Here is a 22,828-nt window from a genome sequence, read left to right as displayed (position 1 = left end):
GTTACACGTTACGTTAATTAGTATATTATGTTCAAGGCGACTCAAGAATCTACACAAGACACAACATACAAACAATTGAACAATTAAACAATTCAACAATGACACTTCATTATTTTAATTCTTTAGGACTTGTGATCAAGCATAGACTCAAGTGAAATTACTCCCATTGTTCCTTCTCAAAGACACTGATTGAGATAACCCGACATTGCCTATTAACAAGCGGGGTGTGCCCTTAGCACGAATTGTCCTTAATTCAATTCACATACACTCTCTAACATATTCTACCCCTTGGTAGAATATATATTGCTCACTGGCAATATTCGACTGGCTCAATATATATGCTAGACATCCTGTACTATAGCATAATAATAATAACTTGCATGCCTTGGCTCAATATACATGCAAACCAACTTGAACAACATGCTTGACATAATTCAACAATTATAAAAGTCCATAACATGATAGTTCAATAGAATCTATAAAGCATAACTCAATTCATAACATGCTCGCTCACATAAATTCAATAATAATAATAACATGCTCGTTCTCAATATCAAACATTAATTCATAATAACATATTTATTCCCAATCATCAAACATTAATTGATAACAACATATAAGTTCACATGATTCGCATTCAATACACTTCACAAAGTCCTCAAGGGATGGTTGGTCACCCTAGTCTTGTACGTACCTGGAATACCTAAGTACGGGGGCCACTGTGCGAATCACGACTCACTAGAAATCAACTCCTATAAACACAAAAGGAGAACTAAATTATTATCCATGTTTACTAAATTTCCAGCAACTATTTAAGATTCTAAAACTCTTAGTTTAATTAGAAATCATTCATTAATTGTTAATTTAATAGTCTCAAATAGTCAACTCAAGCCCTAATATAAAGACATTGACTTTTTAGCTTTAAAACCATCAAAAATCAAATTTTTAAAGCTTAAAAACAATCTGAAAATTTAAGTTGATTCCCATAATTTAAATTGTCATTAAATTATGTGAATCAATCTCTTAGTCAATTGGAATTAAAACCCTAATAATAGTTTATCATAAAAACATGTTTTGACTTCAAAAATTAACACTTTATGAACTCATTAAATCTGAAAATAATAATGTCAATCATCAAAACCAATCTCTTAAATTAAAATACAACAATAACCCAATACGATGTTCATAACCGTTCTAATCAATTTAAATAACCCAAATATTTAAATAATCATAACAATTAAAACAATTTAAAACTGAAAATTAATGTTTTTCAAAAATATAGTTTGATTATCCCAATTCAACAACACACACACACACAACAATGAATTGTTTTGTGTGTGTGTGCGCCGATCAAAATAACGCAACAACAACAACAAACAACAGCACCGCACGCACCGCACAGCGCGCGCGCAAGGGCGACGAGATGGGGCGAGGCTTCGGGGCGGGCGAGACACACACGCAACACACAGCGAGGCTGCGCTGTGATGCGGGACGAGGCAAGGAGAAGGGCAGCAAGGGCACAAGCACGCAGGCACCTTGTGTGTTACGCTGCGGCTGCGAGGCTGGGTGATGAGCGGCATTTATGTCGCTCTAGGCCTAGGATTTTATAGAATTTTATTAAGCTTTTCGATAGTTTTGCGTAGTTTTGTTGCATTTTTATCCCCTTATTCCATCTTTGTACTTTTCAGGTAAAAATGTTGAAAATGATGGAAAATAGCTGAGATTTGCTCGAACAAGGCCCGTGCGATCGCAGGGAATTGATGTGCGTTCGCACGGGTCAGCAAAGTTGCCTCCAAAGTCAAGCAGGTTCGTGTGCTCGTGCCCCAGAAGTGTGTGTTCGCACAAATTTGGAAAATCGATGCAGGAACTATATGGGAATTTGTGCGATCGCATCACAGAGGAGCTCGTTTGCACGAATCTGGAAAATCGATGCAGGAACTTGTGAGGGGGTCGAAAAAGCACGAGGCTAATGCGTGACCTCGTCCCTCGTGGGTGTGACGCTTCTTTTTGTCAAATCAAGTGTAATTGGATTTCCTGTGAGTTTACACCCAATTGACTAGTAATATAGGAGTCGCCATTCAGTTTTTAACGACAATGAGAAAAACTGACAAAACCCGGTTATCGTGACATAAAGGGAGTGCAATTATGTTTGACCACGACGGCCGTAGGTTCCCTTGTGATCCCTGGTGGTGGGGATCGCTCAACGTACACCCGCAGGGTAGAGATTGAGGGTTCGGGGGACAGTAACTACCGAGAGGAGTACTCGCTCTTCGATAACTCCAGAGGCAGGATATCCTTACTAGCTCAACATAAATAAGTGAAGGGACATGCGTTAACTATTAACTAATCTGAGTTGATTTTAATAATATGCAACATATAGTACTAGATCGAGCGCAGTTATCTGATTTAGATTGTTTTAAGGGACCAAGCATGATAATCCAATTTCCCAAAAATATCATATTTATTAAGCGTGATCGAACAATCAGATTTTAGTTAGTTTAACAGTTCATAAAAGGGCGAGGAAAGCAATTAAACCATGGAAAAGGGACACATTACGACGCACCCTTGAGAGGTGCGTCACGGTTCTCAGAAAACTAACCACTTTGACTTTGCTATTTCTCCTTTTATTTAACGAATCTCAAATTATGGGACGGGATACGTTCTGTTCGATTTATGGATCGATTCCGACAGAACGCGTGATCAGTTTTGCAGCGTGAGGCTTAGGCTTAGGGGTTTAGAGTCAATACTCAGAATAATAATTGTGTGTTGTGTGTCCTTTTCACGTCGAACTTAAGGCCCTATTTATAGAAAAGAGTTCATGGAAAGATAGAATTGCAGAACTCTAATCCACGAGGAATTAGGAAAAAACACGTACCAGGTATTTTCAGCGCCCAGGCCTAGGCGACGAAGATTTCGGCGCCCAGAGCCAGGCGTTGAAAATAGGATCTGGGCTGTTTTGCTTAGTCAGATTCGGATTCCTAGAATCCGGAGCATTTGAGATTTAATTGAGTCTTTTAGTGCGTATTAACCTTGTGACGGGATGCGTTGGGCCCGTTACGAACTCTAGGCTCGTTAGGATTTTAATTAATACGTAACTCTTATTTTCGAATCGTATTAGGAACAGGATTCTCTCGCAATTTCTATCTCATTTAGGATTTATGTTGGAGTGCAACACCTAATTCTGACAGGTTTCTATCTTTTATGACTTGCCACTTTTAACAACTACCCATTACGGCAGTTACTATTTTTAGCAGGTTTCCATAAATAGCAGGTTTCTATAAATAGCAGGTTTCGGGTGAAATGAAAAGGGGAATTGAGATTCGTTATTTTATAGGAGATGCGTTGTCAAGTGGAGATTTACGCTTTCATCATCGAACCTTCCCTTTCGGGAATGGGGACAAAAGTAGGTGTCTATAGTTAGCCCCCACTTTGACTGAGTCTTGGAGTAAGACGATGGTCAAAGTATTAGACGGAGTGCGTCGCACAAGCCATGGTGACCTGTTTTGGCGAGGGTCTCACGAGCCCCCGAGTGATAACATTTGACTTAAGGGTCATCACTTGAAGTGTCGACATATCCCTCACGTGTCATTGGGATTTATCAACGGATAGTATAGAAACTTCCTCACTTTGTCATTGGAAGGATCTAAAGGTGCGCATAAACTCCCTCACTTTGTCATTGGGAGTAGCTACAGATGTTTTCGAAATCAAAGCTATAAAGTGTAATTGGGCCTGGCCAAGCCCAACCACGAGGTAAAAAATGTTTTTAAAGATTCTCATTTTCAGGGCTAGCTAAACGAGAAAACCCCCTTGTTTTTATGGGACGTAAAACGAAGGAAAATCCAGCACATCGTTCTTTTTTGGAAAAAACGGAAAACCAATTTTTGGAAAAAAGGAAAGCTACTCACATCGTTCTTTTTTGGAAAAACGGGAAACCAGAAAAAGTTATCGCTGCAGCGACTAAGGACCTGCGCGGTTAGTGACGCAGACCTCGCCGGCTAAAGATGGCGAGCATGTCCGCTAAGGGTGGACACCCCGTCCGATAGAAGTGGATGAATCTATTTTTGAAATTTGAAAATAAGGACCTACGCGGCTTGTGACGTAGACCCCGCCGGCTAAAGATGGCGAACCTGTTCTTTTGAGATCATCCAAACATGGGACGGCGTATAGCGCAGCCCGGGAATGTGATTTTGATTGCGCGCTCCCTGTTGGAGTATACTTTTCGCGAGCCCCCAAGCACTTGGGCTTTGGTGGTCATTTTTCGCATACTTCATAACGTCTTTTAATCATGTTTGGGGTCGAGCTCGTATGTGCGAGCGACCTTTCATAGTGGTGTGCTACTTTGGCGAAGTCATGGGGTGCGACTTCAGTCTTCGGGCGACAAGGTTTAATATCATTCGGTTTAGCTTGACCCGATTCTATCTTTTGACAGACAAACATTTTTATTTGAGAAACTAACGACTTAACAACATTTTTTTTGGTGTTTCGAAGAATGACCTTGATATTTCATATTTGTTTTGAAAAGTGTACATGTATGTTTCTTGAGATAAGTCTAAGTTTCGACCAAGTTTTACCATCCATTTTTGCTATTTGGGAGCTTAAAGGTGCTTTTGGGCTTGATCTTAATTGCAATAGGGCCTCGTGTCTACCAACGCGGTTTTAAGTCTTTTCCTGGTCCGCGTTTTGTGAAATCTGGGCCTTGGGCTGCATTTTCGGCGCCCAAGGCTGGGCGTTAATTATTTCGGCGCCCAGCTTCGGGCGTTGAAAGTCCTTTCCTGGCGAATTTTGACTTTCGGATTTCTTAACGCGTTTTCGAATGGGATCAGGATGTCACTCGATGCGTTCAGCTATATATAGGGGCTACATATGTCCCTATTTTCCATCACTCTCAATTTCCTTCTTTCTTTGCTGTGTTTTAATTACTCCTTGCTTTCGTCATGTCGATTCCCACTTTCTCACTCCAACGGGCTGTTAGGCGTTGGCTACGGGCCCTAAATCCTACAGAAAAGGCTTTGTTGAAAGAATACCACTTAGAGGCACTTTTAGGCTTACAACAAATTAACATTGACTATAATTTTCTGCACGCAGCCCTAACCTGTTGGGATTTCGATCATCATGTTTTTGTCTTTCGGGGCAACGAAATATGTCCTTTACCAGATGAATTTGCTGCGATCCTTGGTTATCCTACTAATGCTACCCCTGCCACTCCTGGCACTATTGAAGAGAGTAAAACAACCATAGGGGCTTTCCTAGGACTAGATGCTAACATGCTTGCTGAAGTTGTTGTAGGTGATGAGGTCAATTTGGCAAAACTTGTAAAACACCACTTTAGGCCTAGTAAGAATATGACCGAACAGAAATTGAATATTCGAGCCCTTGTATTTTGCTTGTTGAATCATTATTTTCTGTCGAATAACAATGGTGAGTTCGGTGACATAAGGTTGATCCCTTTGATTAGCCAGATGGAAAGTTGCTATTCTATTATGCCGTTGGTTGTTGCCGAGACTTTGCTGAGTGCGGATGAGCTGAAGAAGGACGCCAAATCTGAATATTTTAAGGGAAGCCCCCTATTACTGCAGGTAATCGATTTTTTTTTGCGCACGTATACGTTTTTTTTTCATATATATTTTTTATTCGTCCTGTCTTGGGGCTGAGTTTCAGCGCCCAGGGCTGGGCGCTGGAATTTTCGGCGCCTGGTCCTGGGCGTTGAAACTGCGCCCCAGGAACCGTTTTCTTTTTATTATTTTTTTTTTTTGATCGTACCCGTTTTTTGCAGATTTGGCTCGTGGAACGGCTTAGGCTCTTGGAAGCTCCTGCCGATCCTAAACATTATCGCCCTATAGCCTTGGGTAACCGAAAATATTTGCACCAAGGCCAGGATGAGGCCGAATGGGCCTCCTTTTTTACTTATGGCATCTGTTCTATTAAGTGGGTGGTACCATGGTGGGGTTTGACTACTATGACGGGGGGTTCTGATGTATCGGTTTATGTTTCTTTGTTGGGGCTATCTCGGCCCATTTATATTTTCCCTTACCGAGTCATGCGTCAATACGGTTTAAGGCAGACTATCCCCTTTTCTGATACGGTACCACCTAAAGTAGCGGCCTTTTCACAAGCACGGGTTCAAGCGTGGGCTAAGTATTATGATGGTCTCCCGCGTTGGGCCGTAGCTACAAATGGCTTTGTGGGTCTTTCTGAAAACTACAAGTTGTGGATGAGCTCCGATGATAAAGCTGTGAGGACCGAGGCTCGAAATGGGGAGCCGGCTGAGCTTTTGATACCTCGTATTCGTGTTAAGTATGAGGGTCCTGATTCTGCCAAACCTCGTACCCATGGTATTAAGACTCGTCCTGATCGAAAGCGAAAGGAAGTTCCTCCCCGTTTCAGTTTCAGGCCTAAAAAGATGCCTAACATGAAGGGGCCTGCTGTTGTTAAAAGAAATGCAAGCTCTCGCGGAGATCGTCGCCGGAACAATGTATGGGTTAGGAAGGCTGAGCCGCCTGTAGAAACAGTGACTAGTCTAGTTGATGATAATAATCCTTCTCCCACCATTGTCTGTGCCCTTGAGGCTGAGCGGGCTATAACTGAGAATGTTTCTGAAGCCTTGGAATCTTTGGAAGTTAGTGTCCAGGAGCCGGTTCTTATGGAGATTGATATTGGGGCAGCGCAGAAGACTGTGGGGGTGGATCCTGCGAACATTGCTCTCTACAAGACTTTGTTTGATGATCCGGAAGAACTAGAGTAGTGTAGTTCTTGCTAGGGTGTAGGTGCCCTTTATTTATTTCAGTTGTGTTTGTTTTTTCATTTCTTAGCACTTTGTTTATCTTCTTATTATTTTTCAATAAAGGCGTATTTTATTTTTTCATTTTCATTTTTTTGTTTCTCCTCCTTTTTTATATTTTTATATGTCTAACACTTTTTGCACAATTTATGTATGTTTTTTTTTTTTGATTGGACCGAATCCTTGGTAAGGATTGCCAACGTATCTTGTCAGAATCAGGCCGCGCGTAGTTCTGGCTAGAACAAGTTCTAGGATGCCAGATTTTAATAGATATGCCCTGAGGTGGTAGCATATTACTTAATCGGTCAAATGAGTGAAGTATTATCATTATTTTCGTCTGCCGTTTTTTTGTTTGCCGAAAGTCGCGTAAAAAATGAAATTCGACTACTTTTTGTATGGCTATATTTTTTTGGTGAGCCTATTTGGATACGTGCTGTACCCCCCAAGTGTTCGTTATTTTTCCGTTATGTGCGGATAAAATGACTAGCACTTCTAAAAAATAATAATTTAGGCAGGCAGAGAGTTTCAACGCCCAGGCTGGGGCGTCAAAGATTTCGGCGCCCAGCCCTGGGCGCTGAAAATGATTTGGGCGGTCAATTTTGACGCTTTGCTTCACGTGTTCTTGCATTTCTTTGTTTCTCTCTTTTTTGTTTTAGTGTTTTGATTTTTGCTCGTATTTAAAATCAATTTGGAGGCTACTTCGGAGACTTTTTTGACTGTTAGCGTGAGATGCATTTTTGTCCGGATTATTTTTTCTATCCGTGACTCGAAACGACTTTGAAAATGGAGTTAGGGTGTGGAAGATATGAAGATTTTTGTGTAGGCTTTTGGGTGGATTGAGGTGCGCGTTGTTAGTGAAGGGTATGATGGAATTATGTTTTATGAATCTGTTTTTTTGGTAACATTTGCATTGTTTGGATTTTTTTTAATATATTTTTTGGTTTCTTTGGGTTGCACGGGTCCGATCCTTATGTTTTGGAGATATGATGGGGATGGTGTGGTTTATTTTGTGGGTTTTCGGGAACTAGTTCCCATGGCACTATTTCAAGACCAAATGGGCCTCGTTTGTTGGGCCTAGAGTGGGCCGCCTCTTTATTTTTGTATTTTGCAAGTACATTTGGTGTTTACTTAGTGTTAGAATAAAATTTTAGGAGAAATATTACGCCTTTATTAATTTGAAAAGTAAGGAAAACATACTGAAACAAACTTGACCTATATTCTAAGGGGTCTTAGGACCATCTAAAGTCTTTATTATTTTTCTACCAATCTAAAGAACTACTAGGCGCTTTTTACTACGGTGCTCTAAGTGGCTCAAGCCTGGGGTTTAGTCTCGTAAAACTTTGGTCCTTCACCGGTACTCATCTTGAATTCTATTCCTTTTGCATTGACCCACTCATATGTCTTCACCCATTCGTTCTCGATCTCTTCTAGTGTTGATGAAGGAGCGATTAACCGGGTTGGATCGAAACCTTCATCTTGTAAAGCTAGGGTAGTCATCACAGTCTCGTCCTCCATAGGCCTCGATTCGTTAAACAATGTCCATAGAGCCTGGTCGTCCAATATTTCGGCTGTTCTAGTCTTGGTGAGGTGGGGTGCCTCATCCAAGGTGTGGCAGTCATGGAAGATTTCAAATCCTGGTTTTAGCAAGCCATCCTGAATGAAGGGTTCAGGGAAATCACAGCATGGGTGTCCTTCTCCTTCCCGAACGAACATCCTGTTAAGGGTTCTTTGATACGGGGGAAGGAGGGTGGTTTGTTTGGCCTTGTTAAGGCGTAGCCCAGACAGGCGGTCAGCAATATCTTCCTCCGTTGGTTCATAGCCTAAGCCAAAGGGAGTAGATTTGTCGGGTAAAGGATGGAATGTGCATTCCTTCTTCCTTATGCCCAATGGGGTTCCAGGGAAATATCCTTGAGCTAACAGCATTCTAGGGATGACTCGGGATGCGTGCGGGTCTAGGAATGCTGGATCATAATCTTCGATGAACTGGATTGTTTCTTCTATTTGAAACCCGTAAAGGTCGTCTGCAGTTTTGGCCGTTCCGACCATAGTACAACTGACGTCTAGAGGAGGGGCGCGGATTTCTAGTATTACCCCGTTATGGTTAAGTTTAACCATTTGGTGCAAGGTAGAAACCACACCTCCTAAGTCTTGGAGCCAAGGTCGCCCCAAGAGGAGGTTGAAAGTGGGCTTGATGTCGATTATTTGAAACTCCGTGGTGCGTGCCACAGGCCCGGTCGTTATGGTAAGATTTATTTTTCCCCATACAAGCCTTCGGGAGTTATCATAAGCTCGTACCCCTTGCGTGGAGGTTTGGAAGTCATCGTTTCCTAGCCCCAAGCAATGGGCGGTTCGTAATGGGCAAACATTGACTGCCGAACCGTTATCTACGAGCGCTTGGGGGATGTTTTGTCCTTTACATCCAACCACTAAATAAAGGGCTTTATTGTGGGCACCCCCCTCTTTGGGCAAGTCTTTGTCAGTGAAAACTATGGCCTTTTCTCCAGCATCTCTCGTGACGTGGTTAACCAATGAGTCAGGTGTAATATCTGTAGGCACCGAGATGAGGTCGAGTGAGCGAATAAGCTTTTCGCGATGTTCCTTTGAAGTACACATGAGATCCCAGATGGTAATTTCGGCTTTAGTTCTTTTTAGTTGTTTCAAGAGAGGATTTTCAATGACTTCCGCGACGGTGGTGTGCCGTCCATTCTCAGGAGTTTGCCTAACTGGGATATCGTCCATAGGAGGTGGGCGAATATCCGGTTGGTATATTCTTCCGGATCGGGTGAGGTTGTCGACCTCGGGCTCCTGAGGGGTGGTGTCAATGAGAGCATGCCCGGGCCAAGTTTCAGTAAAGAGGTCCTGGCCCGACACTTGAGATAGGTAAATATCTTCAGCATCATCATCCCACACACCGCACACTTCCCTCTCGATTCGATCCATAGGGACCACAGCGAGTGGTGCACCTTGAGGTGTAATATACACCGTGGGGTCGAAGTTCTCTGGTTGGTCGAGAGAGATGTGACAAGAGCCGAGTGGGCTCTTGTTGTTGTTGGGTTTGCCAACGTTAGGGAGAGGTATCACTTCATCCTCTATCATGTCCTGGATCGTATGTTTTAGATTCCATCAGTTTTCAGTGTCATGCCCATTTCCTTGATCAAATTTGCAGTAAGTACCTTCGACCCAACAGGAGGGTCACGGGTTGGGCCTATGGGTCTCAACTTTCCTTGATTGGTTAGTCTTTCGAAGGCTTGTACCAAAGTTGACCCGAGTGGGGCGAACTTTCGGTCTCGGACCCATCTTCCAGGGCTTCTTCGGGCGGGAGTCTCCTCTACGGCATGGACTTCTTGGGCTTGGGACGTGTTGCCCCTGTTGTAGGTGTTGCTTTTGTATGCGGGTTTACTTTGTATTGTTTTTGCGAGATCATCCTCGATCTTTATTCCCACATCATAAACTCTTTTGAAAGTGTCAAGTCCCAGGTACCTAAGGTGCTGTCTGTAGGCCGGGTCCAGGTTGTCAATGAATTTTTGGACCAATTTTGTTTCGGGAGGCCTATTGATTAGCTGGGCCGCCTGATCCCTCCATCTAGCAAAGTAGGTTGTGAAACCCTCATTTTTCTTTTGGAAGAGAACTTCCAGCTCGCGCATGGTGACTTGAAAATCCATGTTTGACGAGTATTGCTTGATGAAGACATTGACAAAGTCTTCCCAAGTGGGAAAGAGCTTAGGGTCCTGGTGATAGTACCATTTGAGCGGCACAGGTTCCAAGGACAAAGGAAAGGCAGGTAGATACATGGACTTTTCCACGCCTTTCAAGTTCATGGCATTCACAAAGCTCAATAGATGATCACGGGGATTGTCCGTGGCTTTAAACTTTGGTAAGTCAGATGAACTAAACTTTTCTGGTAGTTTGCCAGGAAAAGGTTCGGGATCGAGGGAGAAGTACTTGCTCCGCATGGTTTGCTGTAGGACCACTTTTTCAATCCTCTTCTCGTTATCGAGGTCATTTTTGGCTTGTACAGCCGCTAAGGCTTCGTTTTCCATTTTCAGTTGGCCCATGAGTTGGGTTATTTGAGCCATCTGCTCTTGCAATTCTTCGATGGACATGTTTGAGGGTGCGAATCGAGGTTGGGGAAGCGGAGATCCTTGAAATGAGGGATGACGGACGGAGCTGGGAGTCACTAAACCTGGTGTTGGCGATGTATCTTCGAGGCGCACTAACCGTTGATTTCCCGATTGGCACCAAGTGGCAGGACCAGTCCTATGCATAAGATAAGCTAAAGTTTAGGTCCCAAAGTTTCAAGTATTACTTAGTCTAGACTTCGACTCTCTCTATTGGTTTTTCACTCTTTCTTTTGTTGGTACACTTTTTAGTTCTTTCTTTTGGTCATTCTTTGGATTTTCGAAACACTTGCCCGTGTGACATTCATAATTATTAGCATGTTCGGTTTTGGTGCCGAACATTGTCGTCGTAGGAGGCCTAACAACGACGCAAAGAGTTATTTTTTTTATGAGTCGCTTTTAGAATCGAGTGCTTTTCTTACGCCCTCGTAGCAATTCTTTTTACGAACGGTTTTTTTTTGTGCTACGTATTTTCCTTTTGCGCGGGCACCGAGGCTGCTGCGCCTGACCAGAAGGTCAAACAGCAACTTCAGCGCCTAGCGTCGGGCGTGAGAAATTCTGGCGCCCAGCCAGGGGCGTTGAAAATGCGTCCCTAGCTGGTTCTCGTAATCTGTTTGCGTCTACTTTTGTTTATGCGACTTTGATTTTGCGTGCTTGCCTAATAACGTCCTTTACGCGTTGTGCAGCGTTTGTGGGATTCGTTACAGGCCATCCCGAGCGTCGCTTATTTTTGTGGCGATCGTTCGGGTTTGCGGAACACGTATTTCGGTATAACTCTTTGGCAAATTGGTTTATAAATGTTTGGGCAATTTTTACGGTCGTTGGTTTTTCTAGGATAGTTTGTCACACATAATCATATATTTCGCTACACATAACTAACATTCCATCATGAGGCAATAATAATATGTCATGTAGTTTATGATAGGCTTCTATGGGTAGTTTTTGCGCCTGGCTTGGTACCGCTTCTATCGCAGATCCACCACATGCCCCGGTCGGGGTAGTGCTTTCAACAGACGAATTTCGTCCCAGAAGGCCAACCCGCAAGTGCAAGCCAAGGGGGCATGTAGGCGAGAGGGACCTAATGAGCGAGCGATTGGGTTCGGGATAGGTGTACTACATGCACAAGTACCGAGTGGGAAACATGCGCGGCGTGTGCACCCCCCTATTGGCAAAAAAAGGTATCCTTAGTCCCAACTCCCGAGGGAGCCGAGATTCGTTATGCGGTTCTGCCCGTTCACATTAATATGCTGATTTTCAGGTCGTCCCAACTTGATGGGGAAATAAACGCGGGGTAGGATCGTTTCACCCTTCGGCTATTTTGATTACCTACAAGCACGAGTATTTCCTTCACTATCCCCAGTGGAGTCGCCACTGTGAGGGGGACGAAAAAGCACGAGGCTAATGCGTGACCTCGTCCCTCGTGGGTGTGACGCTTCTTTTTGTCAAATCAAGTGTAATTGGATTTCCTGTGAGTTTACACCCAATTGACTAGTAATATAGGAGTCGCCATTCAGTTTTTAACGACAATGAGAAAAACTGACAAAACCTGGTTATCGTGACATAAAGGGAGTGCAATTATGTTTGACCACGACGGCCGTAGGTTCCCTTGTGATCCCTGGTGGTGGGGATCGCTCAACGTACACCCGCAGGGTAGAGATTGAGGGTTCGGGGGACAGTAACTATTGAGAGGAGTACTCGCTCTTCGATAACTCCAGAGGCAGGATATCCTTACTAGCTCAGCATAAATAATTGAAGGGACATGCGTTAACTATTAAACTAATCTGAGTTGATTTTAATAATATGCAACATATAGTACTAGATCGAGCGCGGTTATCTGATTTAGATTGTTTTAAGGGACCTAGCATGATAATCCAATTTCCCAAAAATATCATATTTATTAAGCATGATCGAACAATCAGATTTTAGTTAGTTTAAAAGTTCATAAAAGGGCGAGGAAAGCAATTAAACCATGGAAAAGGGACACATTACGACGCACCCTTGAGAGGTGCGTCACGGTTCTCAGAAAACTAACCAATTTGACTTTGCTATTTCTCCTTTTATTTAACGAATCTCAAATTATGGGACGGGATACGTTCTGTTCGATTTATGGATCGATTGCGACAAAACGCATGATCAATTTTGCAGCGTGAGGCTTAGGCTTAGAGGTTTAGAGTCAATACTCAGAATAATAATTGTGTGTTGTGTGTCCTTTTCACGTCGAACTTAAGGCCCTATTTATAGAAAAGAGTTCGTGGAAAGATAGAATTGCAGAACTCTAATCCACGAGGAATTAGGAAAAAACACGTACCAGGTATTTTCAGCGCCCAGGCCCTTCGGCGCCCAGAGCCAGGCGTTGAAAATAGGATCTGGGCTGTTTTTCTTAGTCAGATTCGGATTCCTAGAATCCGGAGCATTTGAGATTTAATTGAGTCTTTTAGTGCGTATTAACCTTGTGACGGGATGCGTCTGGCCCGTTACGAACTCTAGGCTCGTTAGGATTTTAATTAATACGTAACTCTTATTTTCGAATCGTATTAGGAACAGGATTCTCTCACAATTTCTATCTCATTTAGGATTTATGTTGGAGCGCAACACCTAATTCTGACAGGTTTCTATCTTTTATGACTTGCCACTTTTAACAACTACCCATTACGGCAGTTACTATTTTTAGTAGGTTTCCATAAATAGCAGGTTTCTATAAATAGCAGGTTTCGGGTGAAATGAAAAGGGGAATTGAGATTCGTTATTTTATAGGAGATGCGTTGTCAAGTGGAGATTTACGCTTTCATCATCGAACCTTCCCTTTCGGGAATGGGGACAAAAGTAGGTGTCTACAGAACTATGAGTGATTTTGTGCGATCGCACCACAGAGGAGCCCGATCGCACGGAATTTCGGTGGGCTTGCACTGAATTCCCGTGCGAGCACATGAGGATTTATGAAGATTTGGCCAAGTCAGAACCGTGCGATCGCACGGTTGCTGAGCACGATCGCACGGCGCGAAGGAGGAGAATCGTCGCTGAGCTCGTTCGCATGGATCACAGCACGATCGCACTGGTGCGATCGCAGCTGGGTATGCCCGCTCGCACAGCTGCGCGGGATTCAATTTTCGAGTTTAAATCTCTTATTTTCGGGGTTTAGTATAAATAGAATTTTCTTTATTTTCATTAACAATTAATTTGAGAAATAGATTTTAGGAGGTTTTTAGATATTTTGCTCTTCAAGCTAGTGTTCTAGAGAGAGAAACTCATTGATTTTCAAGCTTCAATTCTGTAATTCCTTTAACTCTTCTCTTTTTCTTGCAATTTAATTCTTAGTTTCTTAATTCTTGCTCTTGCTTTGTTGTTGATTGTTCTTCAATTCCTTAATTTCTTGAATTCTTGATTTCATTGATTGAAGTTACGTTGATTTTCAATTTGTGATTTGATTGTGCAATTGAACTCTTAATTCTCTTCTCCTACTCTTTCAATATCATGCTTGCTAGCTTATTCTTAATGGATTGCTTGATTTCTAGAATGACTAGTGAGTAGAATTAGGTTAGGGTAAGAGGAGAATCTAGGGGCTTAATTAGGGGAAATTGTTGATTGATTGTTGGTTGATTCATGTGATTAAATATGATTTGATGATAGGATATCCATGCTAGTTGAGTGGTAGTTGCAAATGCTATTCGATTAGAGTCACGTGGAACCATAGGATAGGTTTGGCGAGAGATTGTGGGCCTATCTTGTGTGATCAAATGGCGGTGCCTATTATATGCTAGTTAGTTTAATCTAGGATTAGGCGAAAGCTCTTCCGTGGATTAGACGCTTAGCGTTCCCTATCCGAGAGGTGGCGGGTTCGTCTTTAGATGCCATTTGCCTAATCACCATTTCGTTGCATGATCACCATTGCTAGATAGTTGAATTCATTTCCCCCGGTTTCCCTAGCCTATCCCCGACTCCCTAACGTTTCCCTTTCTTGATTCAATTTAGCATAATTCTTAGTTTTTAGATTCTTAAAAGTGACAATTCAAAACCAAATCCTTGTTCGAACTAGATTGACTTTCAAACTCATTAACCACCGTTTCTTTGGGACGATCCCTTTGTTTACCGCTAGCCGGTAGTTGAGTGGTACCATAAAATTGTTTGCATAGGTTGTTTTCTATCAACGACGGTAAATACACTAATCTTGTTTTCCGGCGCCTTCGCGGTGTCTCGAGACGCTATTCTCAAGGGTGGATAGGATCTAGAGATTTGACGTGGTATGCTCGGTTGTAGGGGAATTGATAAGTGTTTACCCTTAGTTTACTTTGCTTGGCACTTGAATCTTTCACTCGACTTAGGACATTGGTTAGCGTGCATTCGTTTATTTAGTTAGTAATATTAGCATTCTTTTGTGCTCGTTCCATAATAAAGGCCCTTATCTTGAGTTTTGTAGTTTCGTTTTTCATTTTCTTTTCCTTTCTTTTCTTTTTCTTTTCTTTTCTTTCTTTTTCTTGTTTATTTTTCATTTTTTGTTCTTGCCTTGATTCAAATTTTTGGAAGAGTTATGGGTGTTTCTCTTTGGAAACCCTTGCGAGATCCCACTCGCCCTCATGAGCGATTGTGGGGTTCAAAGAGCTTGTTGCATGCGCTTAAATGCAACCGTGATTCCTACGAAAGTGAGTTAGTGTGCATTCTTGTAGATCTTATTTTCGTAATTTTGATTTTTAATAAATAAGCTCATTCTCCTCCCCGTGTCTCATTCTAGCTTTGCTTGAGGACAAGCAAAGGGTTAGCTTGGGGGAGTTTGATGAGCGACATTTATGTCGCTCTTAGCTTAGGATTTTAGTTAATTTTATTAGCTTTTTATTATTATTTTCGCTTAGTTTTATCATTTGTAGTTCGTTTGTTACATTTTTGCATTTATCGTTACATTCTCTCGTCTTGCGTATATTCTAGCCGTTTTCGCTCTAATTATGTCTTTTATGCTCGATTTGATAGCGTGGGGTCATTTGGAGTGTTAACGTGCTAAATAATGCGACTTTTGGCTTAGACGATGATTTAAATGGCTTTACGATTTGCGAAAATGTCAAACGAATTAAATATGTGATTTTCCGATTCAATAATGCGTTTTCTGATTTTAATAATGTGCTATACGATTTTGTTCTTTGTGCAGCGACGAAGCAAGGCATGAGCATATGAGCAGCCAGCACACGCGCCATAGCATGGCACAGCAGATCACCAAAGCAACATGGCACAGCAGCCACAACAGATCAGTCGCAACACACGCAAACAACCACAGTTTAGTAGCCTTGTGCACTCGCTTTTACAGCAGCCTTGGTGCTCACTTGAGAGCTTTGACAACAGCCCTTGAGTGCCATGATCCTTACCTTGCAGCAAGTTTGGGACAGCAATACACACAGCAGCATCACAGCAAGAGTACAACAGAAGCAAAGCATCACAGAACAGTCACAGCAGTAGCGCGCAACAGCAGTCAGTGCGAGCGCAGCAGCAGTTCTGTGCGAGCACACTGCAGTTCTGTGCGAGCACACTGCAGTGTCGTGCGACCACACGAATTGTCAAAATCGATGCAGGAACTCAGTTATGATTCGTGCGATCGCACAGCTTCTTTCGTGCGAACACACGGCTGTGCGGAGCTGTTTAAATACGAGAAATCGCGAGTTAGTTTTTACGTAGAATTAGTTTTAGTTTTCATTTTCAGATTTTAGAATTAGAATTCTAGAGAGAGAAATAGTTTAGGGCTTAGATTAGAGATTAGGATTAGGATTCATTGCTTAAAATTCTTCAATTCTTAGTGAATTCAATCATCATTTTCAGATTTCTTTTTCTCTTTGCTTTGAGTTTTGCTCTTCATTTTGTTCTTCAAAGTTTGATGCAATTTCTTCATTTCAAGTTATAATTCTAATTCCTCTTTTGATTTTGTTCTTCAATTCTTTAATTGCTTTGTTAATTTCGTTCTTGCTTAGATTTTATGCTTGAATTCTAGAATTAGTTTGATATTTTGAATTTGCTTGATTTTTCCCAAATTTTTGTAGTTTGAATTTTCTGATTTTCTTTGTTTCAATTAGCTTCATTAATTCAATTAGTCTCATGATTAGGATTAATATTAGTTTAATGTTGATGTTAATCATGATAATTGAGTAGTTTAGTCTAGAGGTTAGAGATGAAGCTTTGGGATTGAATGTGGAGAAGTTTTGGGGAAATTCATGATTGATGTTGTGATTAAATGTGATTTAGTGATAGGATTTGCATGACTAGTTGAGTAGTAGTCGCGAATGCTATTCGATTGGATTAGATTGGAATGTATGATTAGGTTTGGCAAGACATTGTGAGCCTAATTTGTGCAAGTGAATGATAGTTCCTATTATATGCTAGTTAGTTTAATCTAGGATTAGGCGAAAGCTCTTCCGTGGGTTAGACGCTTAGCGTTCCCTATCCGAGAGGTGGCGGGTTCGTCATTAGTTTTCATTCCCCCATTTGCTATGTCGTTGCATATTCATGAATGTTTGGACCTTGTGCTTCCTTTGATTCGATTTCCATTGCCAATTCCCGAAATCTCTAGAATTTCTTTATTTGTTTGCTTTTCTAGCTTTGATTAGTTTAATTCAAAAACTCAAATTCCTTCCGAACTAGCTTGTGAACGCATAGATTGAATAGTCAAACATATCCATTCCTATGGGACGATCCCTATGCTTGCCGCTATAATCAATATAGCCGGTAGTTTAGGTGTTTTATAAATTTTGTTTGATTAGGTTGTTTTCTATCAACGACGGAAAATACACTTATCACTGGGCGCGCACGGGGCACGATGCGTGAGGTTGGGCGAGCACACACACGCACGGCTGGGCGTGCCTTAGGCTGCAAGCAAAGACGGACGAAGGAAGGGGCGTGTGGGGTGCCGCAAGGAGAGAAAAGAGAGGAGAGAGAGGGAGTGCTGAATTTTCTTGTGAGGGTTTAATGAGAGGGTCTATTTATAGTTTTTCTCTCCCATGTGGGCTAGGTTATGGTAGTTTGAGTTGGGCTTATTACCGGGCTCATTTAAATTTACTCCTTGCAAGCTTTGTTGGGTTTGATCATGGGAAAACGACTGGGCTTTAATTAAATTAAATTCGTTTTCGAAATACGACCCAACAAATCCCGATTAAATAAATTCGTTGAATCTATTTAATAAAAATACGGTTTTCGTAATTAATTAATAATTAAATTAATTAAAAATAAAATGCATTTAATTCTCATGAAATGGAATTAATTTATAAAAATACTTTATAAATACAACGAAATTCTTTATAAATATAATAAAATATATTTATAATTATAGAAAAATACGAGGTATTACAATTCGGAATTACCTAGTTAGGATTAGATTGGATTTCTGATTAGTGCTCCCAATTGCTTAAATACTTGAAATTGTATAGGAATTTGTAGTTTAGAATTGGATTTTGTATTTTGATTTTGAGAGCATATTTTGAAACTACGACGTTGTGTTTATGATTTGCTGCCCCAAATGCTTAGGAAATGAGGGCTTAAATAGAGAATTAATCGGCTTAAACCAAAAGCTAGCTACGCCTGGCGCAGGTGACGTGGCTCAGAATCCGCCAAAGCAAGGACGATGACGCCGTCCTTGCCTTTGTCTCTTATGGTTGTACCTTTGTAAGAATTGTACGAAGTTGGCACGTAGTGAATGCTTAAGGATTAAGGCTTGATTTGCGTCTAAAAACAAGCCGTTTTGAATTTTGAAAGTGTGTTTTGACTCGGTTTTACGGGACGGGGCCCGGCATGCTCAGTTTTGTGGGTCGGCGCCCGAATTTGGATTGCTTAGTGCCATTTTGACTGGAAAAGGCCTTGTAAAGCCAATGGAGATGTCCATTGGGTGAGATTGTGTTTGGATTTTGAAATTGATTTTCGGAAATTGAATTTTGTAGCGAGTTCCGTAATGAGAACGAGCTCGGAAATTGGACCTTGGATTTTGGACTTTGGAATATATTTTAGCAATTGGGACTTCCGCACGGAATTGCACCAACCACCTAGCAAGGATAATAGTATCGTCATCATCCCATTAGGGGAGACACGATTTATGTGTCTACAGAAGCCCCCACTTTGACTGAGCGTTCGGTTAGGAAAGTGATAGTCAAAGTTTTCGAATAGGGACGGAGAACGGTCAAGATGTTCTGCAATCAAGACCATTCTTTGTACGCCGGTACCTGCACAAGACAAGCGTTAGAAAGAAGGATAGAGTCTACCTCCGTGCGGTTGTGACGACTCTGATCTTTGTATGGATTGTATTTCTTTTCCGCCTTTGGTTCAGGACGGAGCTTGGCATCGAAAATTTGGAATCTTGAAATTTTGAATTTTTTTGAATTTTGAATTTTCGAAATTTGAATACCCGGAGTTGATCCGCTGGGGATATGTCCACTGGGGGAAAGAGTTTTTTATTGACTCTTAAAATTTTGAAATTTTGGCTGACATTCCTGGGGGTTGCGTCCGTTTGGAGTCGAACGCCTGAATTCTTGTATTTTTCGGACTTTGTATTCTTGAGATATTTATCTGTTAATGTCGGAGAAACAGATGTATACCAGTATTCATCGGAAGGTAGCATGATTTGATGTTTGATGCGTGGTGTAGAAAACCGTACACTAGTAGAATAAGGGGATTTGTTGCGCACAAAAAAGCCTCATTTGCCTCGTTATTCGTGGTGCGGCAACATTGGGGGCTGCAAATGTGATATCATATGCCGCGCAAAAAAAATGCAGCAAAAAAAAGTCATCTGCAACATTTTTTTCAAAAAAAATGGGGCAAATGTAAATATCAATTGCTGCATTTCTGTAAATAAAACGAGGAAAATGTTGTGAATTCTTTTTAAAAAAAAAATTACAGCAGCTACACATTAATATTGTAGCCTAAAACTATAATACATACCAACTCCTTGGGGTTAAATTAGCTGAAAAATGCCCATTTACAATCTGTTTGCTACCAATGCATAATTAACAAGAATGACAACAAAATACTCCTCCTACTATTGAAGAGTACACAACTGGATAATCCTATTAAAATGAGTAGCATGAGTACGTAAATGTGTTTCATCACAGGTTGCATCTTGTTTTAAGACCCTTTCTAGCCGATATCTTCTGAACATATCCTGCAGCCAAGGAATAAGATGCAGAACGAGTTATAAGCTGTATATTTAACTTCCACTAAAGCCTACACAAGTACTTATAGCCTACACATCAGTAAAAGAATGAGATGATACAGATAGATAAGGCACAGGACCCACAACCCTTATATTACCCAATGAAAAAGTCGCAAGATGAGAAACTCAAAATGCCACCACAATTCCAAGATTAATTTTACACTCGGGAGTAGGATGGACATTTGGATACCCTATAATGACAGTGTCAAAGGAGAAAAGATATGAAGAAAGATGAAAGTAATGGTGATAATGATACTCAAAGGAATGACCTTAGGAATGCCGCAGTCAAGTAATCTTATTACAATCCGTACTGAGAGGATTACAAGTAATGAACACCAATGTTCCAAATTGGATTACACATCAGAGAACACAAAAATGAATATAAACATAATACCACTAATCAAATACTTGTATGAACAATCAGATAAACAGGTGCGGACTCGTAGAATGTCATTCAGACGCGCACTTGTGAACTGCGAGTACGATATTTCTCATGAAGAATGGTGCACGTACACAAAGTTCTTACCATTTGTTAGAGACAAACACTTCAAACTTATGATTAGCCTATATCTAAATACTCTTAATTTTGCAGAGAAGCTTTGATCTTTACAAAATAATTCCTCTCCCTCTATTATCCTCAACGTTCCTAAAGGAACTACATACTAAAGCTAAAAAAAATGCAGTTTATTAATTAATCCTAACTTTAAACTTTGTGACTGAATCTAAACAACATCACAACTTTGAAAATATAGAGTCATAAAGATTACTATGACTAAACTTGCCTCGGAAGAAAAGGAATTCGAAATTAAAACTAGATATAGAACAATTCAAGAGTTCTTAATTCTTACCAATTCCATACATGGTATGCATTTGCAAGTAGTTTTCCCTCTTTTGTTGTAGTAGTTGACACCGCCTCTCCTTCCAACTAGCCTTTGCATGAACAGCTTCGAGGTCTCCAGAGAAACCTTTCAGAAACATTTGTTGTCAACAAATTAGTAAATAAATTAGAAACTACTCCCCATTTAGTTGTAAGCAAATCAAATCAGCTGATAAAAAGTTGTTGATGTATTTCATGGTTTTTCTACTAGTGAGTAATCAAATCAATTCATCACCAAAATAGACCTGAACCGGCAACCCACCCATATGGGTTGACCAGAACCGAGCCCTCGAACCAGATTACAAACCCCAACTACAAAAACAAGAAAGAATAACTAATGATTGAGTTGAGGTAGAATTATAGCAAGCATACCAATAAACAACTTGCCTATAAAATCCACCCCCCCTACCATCATATAAAACCAACAGCAGAACGAGTTAACTTTATCCAGGACAATAACTCACTAGAATCTGTCTATTCCATCTACAAATCATCCCAGCCAGAACCTGACCATAGCAAGCTCAACCAACCCTGAAACAAGAGCCAAATCCCAAGCTTCTACACAGACCAAGAAAATGTTGTTGATCTAAACCAATTCACACCAACTTGTAGCATCTACAACAACTCAAATAAAACTTTTACATGTTATTCAATGAATAAAACCAGCCACAGTCCTCCACATACTACTTTTCACTAATCACAGATTAATAAAAACCTCAAACAGTCAGCAAATACAACTTCAATTAACACTAAAAATTATGTAAATCTTAAAGAAGAAAAAAGAGAAGAATACCGATGGCAACACTTCCAGCAGAGGAACAACAGTAGAATTCCCCTCAAGAAAAGTAGCATCAGCAAAATTGAATCAACCTCGATGCATCCCAAAATCTAATTGTAGAGTTTGCCGATGACATCCTGATAATTAAGCATCCTCAAATCCTAATCCTGAACGAAAAAGAAAAAACGAAACCCTAGATTAGTAGTTCTTCCCTCGTTCGATTAAAAAATAAGAGAACCCAAATCCCAAATTGTCTATAGAAAAAATGGTGTAAAATGGACAAAAATTAAACGAAATCTAACCAATTTATCCCAAAAAAACAATTGCATTTTGAAGGGAAAACAATAATTCATCGGGATGTTTCCAAAATTAAGATGTATTTTGATCTAAAACGTAATTCATACAAAAATCTAACCTTGAGAGTTGAGAGGGAGATTGTTACCTTTTCATATCAAAACAGTAGAAAGGAGGAGAAGCAACCACGATCAAAGAGAATAATAAGGCAACAGTGTACGTGACTCACAGGTGCAGCTGTTAGGTTATGATACATATGACAAAACATAAATCATGCGGAAAACCTTAATGCCAGGAAACATATTATTTAAGGTTACTAGGAATTTCGGCTATTGTGTTTGCAAGAGTATGGCTGATTTTTCTTTCAAAAACTTACCCTTTGAATACTTCAATTATCTCTATAAATTATGACCCTAGGCACTTATTTATAGAGGTATGGAAAAGAAATTATAATCCTATTAGGATATTAATTAGTTTAATTAGAATCCTGCTAGGACTCTATTAAATAATCATTATCTAATAGTTTTAGGATTTAATCATATTTCGAATCCCGATTGCTTTAGGATTCCCGCACGAGCATTGCACGAGCATCGTACACCCGCGCAAACCTTGCGGCCCACGCTAGGCGCACAACGCTCGGCCCACTGCTGCTGTGCTCTCGCGCGCGCGCCCTAGGCCTTGGCTGGGCCTGGCCTTGCGCTGGGCCTGGTCGAGGCTTGGCGTGCGATGGTGCGTGTTGGCTCGCTGGGCGATGGCCTGGCTTCGTGCTGGGCCTTCGTCTAGCGGGCCTCGTTCGATGCTAATTCGTACGATACGC

General features: G+C 41.1%; 1 long non-coding RNA gene across 3 annotated transcripts; it reads right to left on the bottom strand.

Annotated features, from left to right (window-relative positions):
* Window positions 1-494: 494 nt before the first annotated feature.
* LOC110788413 (uncharacterized) lies at window positions 495-22,312 on the bottom strand. 3 transcript variants are annotated; one of them, XR_002533313.2, is made up of 5 exons: window positions 22,160-22,312; window positions 21,733-21,884; window positions 20,911-21,027; window positions 19,116-20,011; window positions 495-752 (listed from the first exon to the last, which is right to left on the bottom strand). It is a non-coding gene; the product is annotated as an uncharacterized lncRNA (long non-coding RNA). The 3 variants fall into 3 exon arrangements; XR_002533314.2 differs by having other exon boundaries at window positions 22,133-22,195; XR_008930848.1 differs by lacking the exon at window positions 22,160-22,312 and adding an exon at window positions 22,020-22,128.
* Window positions 22,313-22,828: the final 516 nt, after the last annotated feature.

This window comes from Spinacia oleracea, chromosome 3 (assembly GCF_020520425.1).
Source record: "Spinacia oleracea cultivar Varoflay chromosome 3, BTI_SOV_V1, whole genome shotgun sequence".
Lineage (NCBI taxonomy): Eukaryota > Viridiplantae > Streptophyta > Magnoliopsida > Caryophyllales > Amaranthaceae > Spinacia > Spinacia oleracea.
Note: the sequence above shows the minus strand (reverse complement) of the source record. Positions and strands in the feature narration are given on the sequence as shown.